Consider the following 16,491-nt stretch of genomic DNA (forward strand, 5'->3'; position numbering starts at 1 on the left):
TGTAGTTTTCTCCTCCCTGGTCCTCTGCCCTGGGAACTCTATCTCCCTTCGTCTCCCTTAACTTTCAGCTCCATCTCCTCAACTCAGGAAGTCCACTGAGCTCTGCCTGGTTGTTTCCTTCCTGCATCATGGCTTAGAAATTCAAGGCAGTAAGCTGGGTCGGTGGTTTTCTTTCCTTCAGGGATCACTATCCTTCTTTGCCTAAAGTCCAATGTATTGAAAACCACTGTTTAATGTGTTTTGTCTAGTTTTTCATTTGTTTCAGGGTATATCCAGTCTCTTATTTCATCTTGGCCAGAAGAAAAAGTTAGAGATAGGACTTTAGTCTTAATTTTTAATTATTTAAGTAATAAATACATTTTTTTTTTCTTGAACTATTACAGGTGAAGTCTGCTTTGACCATCCCTAGCCCCTTCCCCTTCCTTGCCCTCCTCCACTTTCCAGAGGTAATTACTAGAATTGGTTTGGTGTTAAACTCTTCCCCTCAGCAATTTATATACACATAACTAAATGTACCCTTAAAAAAATATATGATGTGAATTTTTATTTTAACATTATCCTGCAACTTTTTTCCACTCATTAGCTATACCAAATTCTTAAATTCTGTTGGTATATGTAGTGTGAATATTGTAAGTATCTACCTATTGAAGCACAATTAGGTTGTTTGTAATTTGTAGTTTTTACTGTTTTCTAAAGAATATCTTTGTACCTGTCACCTTGTTTATGTATGAATATTTCTCTAGAGTAAACATGGAGAAATGGACACCTACGTCACAGGGTTTCCACTTTAAAATTTTTAACACACTGAGATTGCCTTCCAGTCCCCACCAGCAGATATCAGAATGTTTTCTGTATCCTTACCACTTGATATTGGCAAAGTTAAATTTTAATATTCCAGTAAGTAGAATGATTTATTTGGTTACTATAATTAATTTGTACTTCCTCTGTGAATTGCCTGTTTTTCTATCATCTTAACATTTTGTAGATTTTTTAAATCTTAAAATATGCTGGGTGCTAACCCATGGTCAGTGGACTTTCTTCAATCATTATTTTCAAGTCTTTGATTTTGGTGTCTGTTTCAGCAGGAGACAGAAGCCACATAATATGAACAGGAAGATTTGACAGAAAAGTATTAACTATAGGAGTAGATTGGAGTGATGGGGCATATTATCTGTAATATTTTAAGAAATAAAAATCTGCAAAGCAGTAAAGAGAACTCTAAAGAATACACAAAATAGCAAATCTCAGGAATAGCCACTACCTGTGTTCCTTGTGGCTGAATTCCAGAAATCAAGATACAACCATGGCTGTTGGGATGAAGCTTGTGACAGCTGTAAATGCCTTGGCGATGGTGCCAGGGAAGCTATCCATGAGGAGATACGACATCAGTGGCAGTCTGTGAAGTCATCCAACAGGGGGTGCAGGGTAAGGTGACACTGTACTGCTAAGCTATATGCGCTGCTAGAGCTGGGCACTGTTAAGAGTCTACCCAGAGCCAGGAAGAGAAATTCCTCCAGTACCTTCTACTGACAAAACATGCCACCTAGCAAAAAAGTATTCATATGGCCCAGCTCCATTTTCACCATAATAATTGATGGAGCAGGCAACAAGGAGTAGATTCAAAGCCCTTGTTTCTAAATTAATGAACTTCCACTATATATTCGATATTTCTTTTGCCCTTTGTCAGAACCTCAGTTGGTCAGGGTTCTTCACCTGGTGGAGTGACCCAAATATTCATTACCAAAGGTTCTGAATCCTCTAATTGTCCTACCTGTTTTGGTCACTGTCATTTTTCATTAACCTTTTCTGTTTCTCAGGTACCCAGAGAATCCCCTGTGTTCCAGATATAGCCCTTGCCTCAATTATGTACCAGCAATACAACCTCCCTTTGGTAATCAGAATTGATCATTCCAGCCAGTGTAGTAAGACCTTTTTCTGCCTATTGGTTTAGCGGCAAAAGAATCCTGGCCAAGCGGCAGTCTCATCTTAGATCAGTAGGCCCATTGTTGTGTCCCTAGATGAAGCATCCCTTGGAAACTAAGACCTCCAAACCAGCACAGTTCGAGGTTGCTGGGATGAGAGTATAATCATGAGAGGTGCCACCCCTTGATCTTGGACCCATATACTCCGTCTCAAGCCAGCTGCTACCTTTAAGACAGAATTCCATCCTTGCAGGGTGGTGTCTCCCAACTGTTACACACGAATACTCTGAGCTGTTCCACCTTTCAGTTAGACCAGCCACTTCTGAGTGTTGGGGTATGTTAATTTCATGAGCTCACTGCAGCATTTCCTTGATTGTGAAATTGTTTCTCCTTGGTTAAAAGAAATGCTATAGGAAATGCCATGATGGTGGGTAAGGCATTCTGTGAGTACATGACATGGGTCAGGTGGTAATGCTGAAAGAAGCATCACGGACAGGAAGGCAATCCATGTCCAGAATCCATGTCTATTTTAGTGAAGTTGAATCTCTGCCCCATCTATGATAGAAGGGGTCCAATTTAATCAAACTGCCACCAGGTGGATGACTATCACCCATGGGATTGGTGCAGTACTGTGGCCTTAGTATCGGCCTCAGCTCTTGACAGATTAGGCACTTGTCAGTAGTGCATGCCAGCCTTAGGAAGGGGACGTCTATGTTGTTGAGCCCATTCAAAGCCTCTGGCCCTGCCACCAATGCTATATTGTTCATGGGCGCAGTGAGCAAGCACTAGGGTAGCTGGGGAATGAGGTTGACTGACACCCACGGAGTACATTATTTTTTGCCCACTGGATTAATAAGAGCCTCCTCTGCTGTGGATGACCTTTACTGGACATTGACATGGGACACAAATATCTTCACAGTGTGTGACCATTCCCAGGTCCATCCACATACCTGTTCCCAGACTTCCTTATCACCAGACTTTCAATCCTGTTTCCTCCTAGTCCTTGGATAACCGAACCATCAGCCCATGAATCAGTATAGATCTGTAGCTGTGGTCATCACTCATTCAGACATAGTGGACAACCAGATGTACTCTCAGACTTCTGCTCACAGGGAGGATTTTATTTCACCATTGTCCTTCAGGTCCACCCCTGGTGCTGCAGATGCCCACTTTTGGGTGGAACCAACAATATGCAGACCTATCTATAAAGCAGGCTTGATTTTGTTTTGTTTTGTTTTTTCTTTTTTGGCCAGCTAGTTGTTAGAGCACCTCAGGTCAGAGGTATGGATTGAGTTGATACTGAGTCTGAGCCACGTGTTCAAGGACACTTTATGTTGCAGACCAGCTCAAGCAAGCTAAGTCTATTGTATACCATTTCCATTGACTGCTGCTGTGCATGCTCAAGTTTATGACTAAGTGGGTCCTACAACACCCAAATCATGATGGGAAGCTCAGGCTATATGATCACCTAATCTCCCTTGGTTAGACATTCAGTCTCTACCAAGGTGCAAAAGGAGAAGAGTTATCTTCAGAAGAGGGCAAAGATTTGCTCCAAAATCCTAGGGGTCTGCCCTGTGATTCTCCTACTGGTGCTTGACAGAAGCTCCATGCTGTGTCCCTATATGCCTGGACACTTAGTATCATTGGCTCTGTTGGATCATACGACCTAAATGGCAGAGCAGCTTATACTTTACCTCAAATTCACAACAGGGCCTTCGTGAGTGATTTCCTACTCAAAATTGGTAGTCTTACGGGTGACTCTCTAGGTTGGTTGAAGTAGCACACTCAAATATAGTATATGTTTGCCTTTAAAATCCAAAAAGGCCTACTTAGCATCATACCTCTTTTTTCATGGTAACATACTGTGAGATGAAGCAATATGGCTTTCATCTTGGGGGTTCATCATGCTCTAAGCCCCCAGAAACTCTGTTGCAGTTACGTTTTGTAGGATTTATCTTTCACCCTCTAGTTCTTACGAGTCTTACTAAGGTACCTAAGGACTTACTACTTCCTGCTCATCGTATCCAGTCAGCATAATTTTGTCAATGTAGTGGATCAGTGTGATGTTTGTGGAATATCATGATGCTCTAGGTCTCTATGAACTATATCATGACAGAGCAGGAGAACTGATGAAGCCTTGAGGCAAGAATTTGAAGGTATATTGTGACCCTTCCAGGTAAAAGCAAACTGCCTCTTGTGTTCCTTGCAATTTGATATGGAGCAAAAGGCATTATAACAGCGTAACAAGTGCCAAGGGCATACTCATTTGCTCCAGTAAGATACTGCATCTGGGATAGCAGCTGCAATTGGAATCACTGCTTGGTTAAGGTGTGAACCTGATAGTCCCTAGTCATTTTCTAAGATCCATCTGTTTTCTGCACAGGCCAAAGTGGTGTGTTAAGTGGTGATGTTAAAGGTATCACCACCCTCACTTTCAAGTCTTTGATGATGGCATTAATCTCTGCAATTTCCCCAGAGTTATTGCTTCTAGTTTCTTGATAGAAAGGGGAAGTTCCAGGGGCTTTTCATTATCCCTTCCTACCATAATGAGCCTTTAACTAATGGGTCAGAGAATAATATTGGAATCCTTTCAGTTGCTAATTACGTCTATTCCAATTATATACATTCAGGAAGTAGGGAAATAACCACACTGGACCAACTGGGTCTACTGTAATTTGGACCTGAGCTAAGCTATCACCTCACTGTAAGCCTTCATTTTGACTGGTGAGCCATAGTGGTGTTTTGGGCTCCCAGGAATTAGAATTAATTTAGAGGTAGAATTAATTTAGAGGTAGTACCTAGTAAATGCCAAATGGTCTAGATTTTTTTTTTTCCTCTCATGAACAGTCACTCTAGCAAATAATTATAGATACCTAGGAAAATGGAGGAAGATTTATGTTATGTACCTTCAAGGGGATCTATCCTCCTGTAGTTAAGGGGCCCTGGTCTGTGAATTGACTTAGGTCTGGAATCTGGATGAGAGGCTGTAACTCTTCATTGTGCCTATTCAAGTCAGGTTTTGGCTACCAGAGTTTCTCCTGTGTAGATCAAGCAATATTCTATCAATAGTTGGCTGCCCATAGGATTTCATTCATGGAGGTGCATCAACCACCAAACATCTCTGTGTGCCAAGGCATTTTGACTACTCACATGTCCCTGCTGCCCTTTATGATAGATGTCCCACCTTGTCTTGGCAGTTGGCTTCTGCTACTGTGGAAGTGCATCATCACCACTGAAATGAGAGAGCCCGTTTCAACAGCAGTGAGAAACAACAAGATTGTAAATTCATCTATCTTGGTAATTTAGCATTTTGCACAATTAAAATTTGTGCTTGACTTCTAGCAGTATTATCCTCCTAACTACAAGAAATAAGAGATTTTAAAAGGCTACTATCAAAGCTTTCTGGTTCTCAGGGCCATGATTTGAGCTGGGAATCAAAGGACCTGAGCTTGTCATTTTCTTCCCTAAGTGCTGAAGTGCATTAAAAAAAACTCCATCCCACACCACAGTCCTTATGGTCATCATTACTGCCATGAGAGTCAATGTAGGAGCACTTTAGGTTCCCAAGGTAGTGCTTCAGCAGGTACTTCATCACAGTCTACGAGAGGTGGTAGCTCGGTTAATTGTCATTCCACTGCATGCAAAGGATTACACACAGCCTTCCATTTCCCCTTAGCAAGGAGCTTGGCATTGTGTTCAAGCCCAAGGATGTAACCAAACAAATCCCCAAACCCCATCTTTGTGGGTCTGTCTCCTAGGACCACTCCGTTACTGGTATCAGTTCTATATTGGTCATGGGCCATTTAGGTGACAGAAATCACATGGAAATCAAACGGGGAAAGTTTAATATAAAGAATTATTTAACAAGGGATTGAAGTAATGGGAGGATTGGCTGGTAAGCAATAAAGAGAGCTCTAAAGGATATAGGAATATCAGATACAGGGAGCCACCACTATCCTCCTGGGCTGACATCCAGACCTCATGGGAGAGGGTGTGGCCAAGGCTGAATGGCAGAGAAGTTCACTGAGGCTGTGAAGCATCCAAAGGGGTGCTGGGGCAGGAGAAGCTCCTTCATAGGAGGAGCCATGCCAGTGGCACTCCACCAGGGAACTGCATGCACCACTGGAGTTGGGCACTGCAGAAGCTGCGTGTGCTACAGGAACCTGGTGCTGCAGAAGCCATGCATACTGCAGGAGCCTGCCTAGAGGAGGACCCCAGAACCTGGAAGAGAAACCCTTCTTCCTTCTCCAGGGTCCCTCCAGCACCCTATCCTGACAAAGCTTAACATCTTGCCAGGTGACAAAGAAGAAACGTTTACAGGGTCCAGATTCATTATTTCATGGAAGACAGTGAAGGATGAATTTGGAGCTGAGAGGTCATAAATCGTTAAGTGGTATCATACCTGGTCATATCATGTTGAATTTTTAATTCTGATGTCAAAGTCATCAATCTTCCTTTTGTTTTTTATGTCCTATTTCAGAAATAAGTTTGTATGTCTGTGCGTGTGCATGTGTGTGTGCATGTAGATATTTAATCCATTTGGCATTCATTGTGTATAGTGTAAGGTGATGATTTAATCTAATTCAAATAGACCCAACTTTTTCCTTAATTTGAAAAGCTACATATATCATATATAAATTTATGTATGTAAATATGTTTCTCTAGTCTCTTCTGTTCCATTCATCTATTTATTTATTCCTTTACCCAAGATAAATTTTCCTGTCTGAACAAAAAGACTTGGATTAGGACTTTACAAAAGTCTGAAGAGTGTCTTGCCATTTATAGGAAGAAAAAAAAGACTGTTAATAGAGAATGGTGTTCTTAAGTGAAACAAATAGAAATAAGTGCTTTGAAGTTTCTTTGGATTAATCTCTGTCCTGGTTTTTCACTTGTTAGTGAATACTGTCTGGTAGCAATGCCCTCTCTCCTGGCTCTCTCACCTAATCAGTAACTCTAGAACCCATATTACGAGGTTGCTCATTGACCAGAGGCAAAGCCTAGGTTGTAGAAATGCAAATCAAGGGCCTCCCTGGTGGCGCAGTGGTTGAGAGTCCGCCTGCTGATGCAGGGGACACGGGTTCTTGCCCCAGTCCGGTGCGTCCGCAACAGGAGAGGCCACAACAGTGAGAGGCCCACATACCGCAAAACAAAAACAAAAAGCAAATCAACTCTTATGTTTTAAAATTCAGGGCCAAACCCTACTTCATCTGGGACAACAACATGTACTCATCTCAGTTCTTCCATGCTATCTTCACAATACAGATAGTAAAATTTAGATAAAAGGCTTAATGGAATTTAGAATCATTTTTATTCATTCAAATGCTCATAGAAATAAAACTTGGAAAAAGGATATATGATTACCAGTCAGGTCTGAATGGGATTCTGGATGGAGCCATTTTAACTTGAAAACCTGAAAGTTGAACATTTTCTGCCACATTGGGTAGGAAGACATAGTCAATTCTTTTTTTGTGTTTAATAGGTACCTGCAATATAAATATTAAGTAGATACTGGAGCCTTTTAAAAAGATGGTGAATAATTCTTGTTATAGCATCATTACAAGTCACTGTTATTAATAAGACCAAGGTCATTGGTTCAGTCTGGGTTAGGCCATTTAGTGTGCCTTCTTGTACATATTTTGCCTCTTGTTATAAAGGGAACTGGTCAGGAATGAATCCATCAATGGAAAGCCATTTCCAGCTAAGGAAGGAAAGATATCCCATATTTGGAGTAATCAATAAATTCTTTAATGTTTTATCATTTGTGTTGGTGCAGTGCTACTTTTTAAAAGAAAATCATTGGTGTTCTTATATCTCAGCCATGTATAAACTCCTCTCAATCTGTATTTATCTCACTTGTCTCATAGGCCTTATTTCAGAAGTCAGACCTTAGATAGATTTGAAGAGGCCCCAACTAATTTTGTGGCTTTCCTGGACCTCAGCCTTTTTGCTCGGGGTCTCTATACTGTACGCAAGCCAATGGGCCCACAAGACACTTCCTTATTTATTAGAGTTTATTTAGTAGGGTAAAGTGGCCAACAATTAGTCTTAGACCATCACCCTTCTAAATCTCTAAAACCTAGTGGATGTCCACTAATGTAGTTAGCTACTTAGCAGCTTTCGCAACCATAAGAGTTGTGATCAGCAACCTGCCCCACTGCAGGAACATTTGCTTTGGGGAGTGAAATGGGGATGGAGTGAATCTTAAAAGCCTTGTGGTCCCCTACAAATCAACAGAATGTTGCTTCCTTTTGGAAAGGGCTTTGCAGAAACAAATAGACATATAGTAGAACTTCACCTTTTGCTGAAAGATGACTGCACAGAGATTGGTGGGCCAAGCAAAAGGTGGGTATTGATAATGTGGCCCTACTTGGTCAAGGATCTCAATTGGGTATGTTCCTGACCTGCTTCTTCCCTCTCTGTGTGTCTCCCCTTAACTGTGTCTAAAAATACTGCAACAAACTTTTGGTCCACTAACTAGACCATCAGTTTCAAAAGAGGCCTTAGGATGGCATATTTTCTCTGACAGAATGATTATATTTTTTCCTCTTAATTTTTCCCAAGGTAAGAGGGGAGGAACTGTTAAATGTGTTGACTAGATATAAAAACCTCTGGAGGGGATTCTGAAAAACAGTGGAGCAAAGAGTGTAATACTTATTACACTCAGAGAAGGCAGTGGAAGAGGATGCAAATAGTGTTTTACATAAGCTAAGAGCTGAAATATTAAAAAAAAATCTTCAAATATATGCTATACTTCAAACTAATCTGCATTCCAAGAATTTCTTTGGAGGGTAGATTTCTCACGTGTTTTAAGATGACTTCTGAAATTCTTTATTTCTGCTCTGCCAAGGAACTCAGATAAAGGCTCTGATGCTGCTAGTTAATTATTGTAGATAATCAAAAAAAAAATTCAGAGACAGAACACGGCAAGGTGTTGGTACTGACTTTCATACCCATTTACTGAACTGTAATTGAGTGAGAGCTTTTGGACTTAATTGTTTCAACATCAGAATTTTATTACTGAGGAGTGATGTCATCAAGATGGCAGAGTAGGAAGCCCTAGACCCTCCTTCCCACATAAACACACTGATTCAGCAACAATTCATGGACAAATTCCCTTTGTGAGAAATCCAGAATTTTATTTTCTAACACCCAACCACTGAGATAAGGTCCTGATACACAATTTTTTTTTTTTTTTCTTTTCTGGTACGTGGGCCTCTCACTGTTGTGGCCTCTCCCGTTGCAGAGCACAGGCTCCGGACGCTCAGGCTCAGTGGCCATGGCTCACAGGCCCAGCCGCTCCGCGGCATGTGGGATCTTCCTGGACCGGGGCACGAACCCGTGTTCCCTGCATCGGCAGGCGGACTCTCAACCACTGCGCCACCAGGGAAGCCCCGATACACAATTTTTTAATGTAAGTTTGAAGTGACCCTAAATCCATAATTTCATATTTACATTTTTCATTGTTTCATATACATAATCAAATTTATCATTACTTACAGTCTTTGGCCTTTGAATCCTTCTTGTTATTTTACTGCCCATGAGATGAGTCTTTAAAAGGTGTTACTGGCTGTATCTGGATGATGTGGAAGCAGAACTTAGGGAGTAGTGAGCCAGGGATATAAGGCCTATAATGTGAAAAATGTTAAATTGTATCTCTGGTTACAATGTACAGGCCTAGATTTAATTCATAAAATTTTAGAGCTTAAAATGGGCCTCTGATCCAGCTTCATCAGTTCTGAGTGAAGATGTCAAAACCTGGATGGAGTCTTTTGCCTGAGGGTCCATGACCAAGTGAAAGAGAAAGAGATGATGGGTTACTTGGACTTGTGGGTAGAAGTGGACAGACTGAGATACTCACATTAATAGAACTTGGTAATTAATTAGATTTACAGGGTGAGGAAGAATAGCTCTCAGATTTCTGGCTCAACTGGTTAGATGTTAATTTTATTTTATGGTGGATTTTATGATGATGGCACATACATGCTCAACAAGTCATTGTTGGTTATTAGATCAGAAGGATAGATGTGTGGGAAACATGAGTGTGTAGAGAGGAAGCAGACAAAGATTAGCTCAAGACCCCTGAGAAGACAGAAGCCCATGGGATGCTGTTAACAGCAACTGTCCCAAGGAAGAAAGGGGGCACCTTTTCCATTTTAACAGGAGGGAAGGAGAAGCAGCTGAGTATAGATGTAGGTAGGCTGGGGACAAGAAGTAGAGGGAGTTCCCATCTGATAGGGGAGGAGGACAGTGTCTGAAAGTCTGAAGAGACCAGGAAGATTAAAAATAGTTGCTGCATTATAATAACTTTAAATAGAATATAATCTATAAACACATTGAATCACTATGTTGTACACCTGAATCTAATATGATACTGTAAATCAACTATACTTCAATTAAAAATAAATGAAATAAAATAAAACAGCTGCTGTGAAGAGGAGGAGAGAGTGAGCTGACCCTACCCTTGGCTCCAGGGGACAACATGTGAGCTGGGCCTAAGCCTACCAGGCATCTCAGTCTCTGGCTTCAGTGATTTGTTCAAAATTGGTCACATGACCTGAGTCAGCCTAGTCAGAGCTCGATTGCTTTTAACTGTCCCTTCTCCACACCCCACTCCTGCCATGTGAGCTTGAACAGAGGATGGAAGCTACAGGGGTGGCAGCCATCTTGCTTCCCAAGGGGCTCCACTTCCTGTCTGCTCTCAGACTGCTCAGGGCCCAGAGATGCAGAGAGAAATCAGTCCTCAAGAAATAGTTCAAACCTTGATCGCACCCATATGGATCAATGGAATGGAATAGAGAGCCCAGAAATAAACCCACACATCTATGATCAATTAATCTTTGACAAAGGAGGCAAGAATATACAATGGAGAAAAGACAGTCTTTTCAGCAAGTGGTGGGAGAGCTGGGCAGCTACATGTAAATCAATGCAGTTATTAGAACACTCCCTTACACCATACACAAAAATAAACTCAAAATGGCTTAAAGACTTAAATATAAGACATGACAACATAAAACTCCTAGAAGAGAACATAGCCGAACATTCTCTGACATAAATTGTAGCAATGTTTTCTTAGATCAGACTCCCAAGGCAATAGAAATAAAAGCAAAAATAAACAAATGGGACCTAATTAAACTTTAAGCTTTTGCACAGCAAAGGAAACCATAAACAAAACAAAAAGACAACCTACGGACTGGAAGAAAATATTTGCAAATGATGCGATTGACAAGGGCTTAATTTCCAAAATGTACAAACAGCTCATACAACTCAATAACAAAAAAACAACCCAGGGCTTCCCTGGTGGCGCAGTGGTTGAGAGTCCGCCTGCCGATGCAGGGAACACGAGTTCGTGCCCCGGTCCGGGAAGATCCCACATGCCGCGGAGCGGCTGTACCCGTGAGCCATGGCCGCTGAGCCTGCGCGTCTGGAGCCTGTGCTCCGCAACGGGAGAGGCCACAACAGTGAGAGGCCCGTGTACCGCAAAAAACAAACAAACAAACAAACAAACAAACAAAAATAACCCAACCCAATCAAAAAATGGGCAGAAGACTTAAATAGACATTTCTCCAAAGAAGACATACAGATGGCCAGCAGGCACATGAAAAGATACTCAACATGGCTAATTATTAGAAAAATGCAAATCAAAACTACGAGGTATCACCTCATACCAGTCAGAATGGCCACCATCAAAAAGTCTACAAATAATAAATGCTGGAGAGCGTGTGGAGAAAAGGGAGCCCTCCTACACTGTTGGTGGGAATGTAAATTGGTACAGCCAGTATAGAAAACAGTATGGAAGATCCTTAAAAAGCTAAAAAATAGTTGCCATATGATCCAGCAATCCCACTCCTGGGCATATATCCAGAGAAAACTATAATTTGAAAAGACACATGCACCCCAAAGTTCATAGCAGCACTATTTACAATAGAGTAGACGTGGAAGCAACCTAAATGTCCATCAACAGATGAATGGATAAAGAAGATGTGAGATACACACGCACACGCACACACACACACAATGAAATACTACTCAGCTATTAAAAAAGGATGAAATATAGCCATTTGCAGCAACGTGGATGGACCTAGAGATTATCATACTAAGTGAAGTAAGTCAAAGACAAATATGATATCACTTATATATGGAATCTAAAATATGATACAAATGAACTTCTTTACAAACCAGAAATAGACCCACAGACGTAGAAAACAAATTTCTGCTTGCCAAAGGGGAAAGGTGGGGGGGAGGGGTAAATTAGGAGTTTGAGATTAGTAGATACTAACTACTGTATATAAAATAGATAAACAAAGAAGTCCTACTGTATAACACAGAGAACTATATTCAATATCTTGTAATAAACTAAGGCAAAAGAATATGAAAAAGAATATATATATATACACATATGTATATATATATGTATATATCTGAATCAATTTGCTGTACACCAGAAACTAACACAACATTGTAAATCAATAAAAATTCAAAGAATAAAAACAAACCTTGATCAAGCCAGCTTAAGCCAATCTATCTCTGAACATTTCAGTTTTGTAAGCCAATTGATTTCATTTTTTTCCTTAAGCATTTTGAGAGTAACTGAACTAGAACAAATTGTAATTTCTCAGGAGTTACAAGATCCTAAGGGGAATCCATGTTAATGCTAAGTAAAGAGAACTTGCCCCTTAATTCTGCTTCTGCTGGGAAGCAGGGAGGCTGCTGTGACCACCTCTACAGAAAGGAGAGAGACCTGGGTCACCTCACGCTTCTGGCTAGACATCTGAGAAAGGAGTGGTAATGGCTGACTTTTACCTTTTAGCACCAATAGTATAGGTAATATCTGGCTGTCCTCTAGTGCTTGGTACTAAATTTAGACAGGTATGACCTCTGATGAATCTACACTCTGGAAAGGGAATGTTGCCTGCCATTCCAGTAAATGAAGAATGTTGCCTGCCATCAAGCCATCAGCTACTGCAGTTCTGCTCCCCTCAGTGTGCCCTGAGGGGAATTTAGGATGGAGAAAAACAGGAAACATTCTGAGCTCTGGAAGCTGGCCCTAGATGGTTAAGATGCATACCTAGGGAATAATTTCAATGAGCCCAGACCCTTGCATCTTCCCATACATAGAAAAGCACTAAAATCATTAACTTGTTTTTTTTGTGATTAGCAGTAATCTTATGATGTTCAACCACATGGTTTGTTTTTCAGCAAAACTCCTCTATATCCTGGATCCTTCTCTACCTCTTCAGAGCAGTTCCTCAGAGCTATCTGAGAGGCTGTCTCCTGGGCTACAGTCCTTAGTAAGCTCCCCAAGTAAAACTTAATTTGCAGCTTTTCGGTTGTGCATTTTTCTTCAGTAGACAACATGTAGAAAGTCCTAAGCAAACCCCCTCCCGTCGCTGCAGAAGGAGACAGATAGGGGCTGAGACTTGGGAGTAACTTCTACCTCTGCTTCCTCAAAGAGAGGCTTCTCTTTTACTCCTGCCGTGTCCCCAATCCTGGGAATTAGGGTTCCCCCCACCTGCCTCCTGCCCCACTCTGGTCCTTCTTTGTAAATGTGCAGGTCTTAGAGGACACAGATGGCAGTTTGAGAGGACATGTTAACTCAGAAAGGAATTTAAAAGATGCTTGGCTGGGCTGGAGGCAGAGGGGAAAGGGAGAAACAAAAAACCCCAGCGAGAGTGGAGAGGAGAGTGCAAGGACAGAACCACTCAGGGTGGGTGGTCAAAATAGGGCCCTTGGGCGCTCTTGATTTGCTTCCTCTCTGGACCTGGGCTGGGGTGGGGGACGCCAGCCCCACGGTCAGGGCCCAGGCAGCAGGCACCGGCAGGCAGGAGCACCCTGGGGCTTTACCAACAAGCCCAGCCTTGTTCTTAGGAAACCCAAACTATCTTGACCTTTGAAAAGAATCTTTCTGCCTCTGACAGGCTATGTTTTCTCACATCATTCACACTATAAGTAGCCAAAAGGAAACCCATAAAGGAGGACACACATATATGCAAGTGTAATAACCAACATTTGCTCAATGACCTAGTGCTACTACACTCTGTGGCAGACACACATTGTTTCACTGAGTCCTCAGAATACACCTTTGAGGTGGGTATTTTTCAGAGAGGTGAATTAACCTGTCCAAGGTCACACAGCTAGCAGTGCCAGAGGAATGATTTGAACCTTGGCTGTCTTACCCCAAAGTCCATACCCTCACCCACCAGCTATGCTAAGGAACAGAAAGGAGGAGCTTGGCTGACCTTAACAATAGGCTGATCGTGGCTACTGATTGGGTAATATTTTTGATAGATCTAGAAGAGAACTTGGAATTTATTTAGTCCTCATCTTGTAGGGGAAGAAGTTAGTTTAGAGACATCCCGGAGTCTGGCCTCTTTGCTATTTGCTGGCTGCACTGTCCGGAGTGCTGTTTTGATTGCCATTTCCATAATACTCCTCAAGCCCCTAGGACCCAAGAATCATGATGTACTTTCTGAATAACATCTGAGAAATGTGGTCATTAATATCCTATCGGGGAGGAAGAAATTTTCCTCTACCCTTCTAGGTTCTTCTGGCTGGTCTAAGAATTGAATTGACATGACATGGATTAACACGAGAAAATCAGACAAAAGTTTAATAACATGTATACGTGGGAGAGACTGAGGAAAACTGAGTTACTTGCCAACGTTACCGAAGCTCTCAACTTAAATACCATCCTCAGCTAAAGACAGAAGAGGATGATGAGGATGGGGGAAAGTCAGCTATGGGAGGTTACCAGGAAAAGCACAATAAACAAGGCTAAGACTGTTACACAGATTTGTCTTTTCCATAGATAAATTTCTAGAGATTTGGTCATCTTCCTCTTCCTCGTACCGAAGAGGGAGACACCCTTACAACTGTAAACATTTTTTACAAAAGGGCAACTTCTTTCCGATGTCTGCTTTTTCTCAGAGACAACCAGCTTAAAACAATATGCCAAAGAGACATATTAGGGTGGCAAACTCTACTCCTCTATAGGACCAAGGTGTTAAGATGCTTCAAAATCTAGTGAACTACACAATGTTCTTTAGTTGACATATTTCAACCAGAACCAGTTTTTATGATTGAAACTTTTTAGTAGAGCCTATCAGTACTCCAAGGTGAACTGAAGTAGAAAGTTCTGACTGCAACTGAGGATGAAGGTTTATTCATTCATTCAACAAACATGGAGCACCCACTCAATAACCACTGGTTTGTTATCGTTAGTCCCTGGGGCCCTCCTTCAATCCCAACCCTGGAGCCTGAGAGCTTAGAGAGAGAAAGGGTATCCTTACCGCCTGGTGAGCTCCTCTGGGCGGAGGATCTCTCGGTGTCACTAAGCTGACTTTGTAGCTCTTCCATCCACTGGAAAGCGTCCAGCTCCATGCTACGCTCGTGGGCAAGCCGGCTTCTCATCTGAAGGGAAAAGTGCTTGGGAAGCAGAGATGCTTCTTGGTGCACACTTTCGTCAGTTCACTGTGAGGGGTGGGTTAGGGGTATTACTAAGGAGAGTGTGGGTCCCAGGCTACCCCAGGAATACAAGTCTTCATGAAATCCTGGTCAGGCTGAACTCAGCCTTCTGAAAATCAGGAGCTCCAGGAAGGCCAAGAACTTAATCAGAGAGGGACAGAGGCAGCCCTTGGAACCCTTTATTACCTTATAATCGCCAGAAGTTTACTCACAAACGTCATATCTTTTATGTTTATTTTATTAGAGGGGAAGTGGGGAGGGGGGAGGAACCAGTTCACCTTGTAGGCCAAGCCATGCATCTACCCCAAGAACCTGTGGGAGCCCCGGGATGGCTTCAAGCAAAGATGTGATCTCTCTTCCAGATCTCTGAGTTCAACTCATCATGTGCAGGGAATGCTCTGAGCACTGTCTCCAGGCCTGACACAGGGCCCACAACCAGAGGCTAACTTTGTGTTTGCTCTCCCCTTGCAACCCTTACCCAGAGTCCCCTGGCCAGAGAGTCGCTAGGTCCAAAGCATGCCTTATCTGCATAGATCACAGGCATTTTTTTCTTTTTTAATTTATTTTTATCATCTCCTAATTGTTTTTAATTATAAAAAAAGTAATAGTGTAATGGGTTGAATAGTGTCCCCCACAAAGTGTCCACCTGGAACCTCAAAATGTGACTTTATTTGGAAAATAGAGTCTTTGTAGATGTGATTAAGTTAAGATGAAGTCATACTGGATTAAAGGGTGGGCCCTAAATCCAATGTTGATGACCTTACAAAAAGTGAAGCAAGTATAAACACAGGGAGAGAGAGAGAGACAGGGAAGGGGGCCAGGACTGAAGAGCTGTAGCTGCACGTGGAGGGACGCGGGGGATGGCAGGCAGCCCCCAGCAGCTAGGAGAGCCATGGAACAGGTCCTGCCAGAGCCTCCTGTAGGGACCCACACCTTGATTTCAGACTCTGGCCTCCTGAACTGTGAGAGGATACATTTTTTATCCTTTTTTTGGTCATTTATTTTTGTAAAATTCTCCTTACTGATCTCCTTGAGCACTTGAAACACTTGCAATCATTTAAACTTCTGATTTCTGTTTCCTAATATCTCTGGTGAATTAACTGACTTA

At 42.0% G+C, this 16,491-nt stretch overlaps 1 pseudogene; it reads right to left on the bottom strand.

The window, feature by feature from the left end:
• Positions 1 to 7,279: 7,279 nt before the first annotated feature.
• LOC132530475 (coiled-coil domain-containing protein 162-like) overlaps positions 7,280 to 16,491 on the bottom strand; it is a 40,128-nt pseudogene continuing 30,916 nt past the window's right edge.

Source organism: Lagenorhynchus albirostris, chromosome 12 (genome assembly GCF_949774975.1).
Source record: "Lagenorhynchus albirostris chromosome 12, mLagAlb1.1, whole genome shotgun sequence".
Lineage (NCBI taxonomy): Eukaryota > Metazoa > Chordata > Mammalia > Artiodactyla > Delphinidae > Lagenorhynchus > Lagenorhynchus albirostris.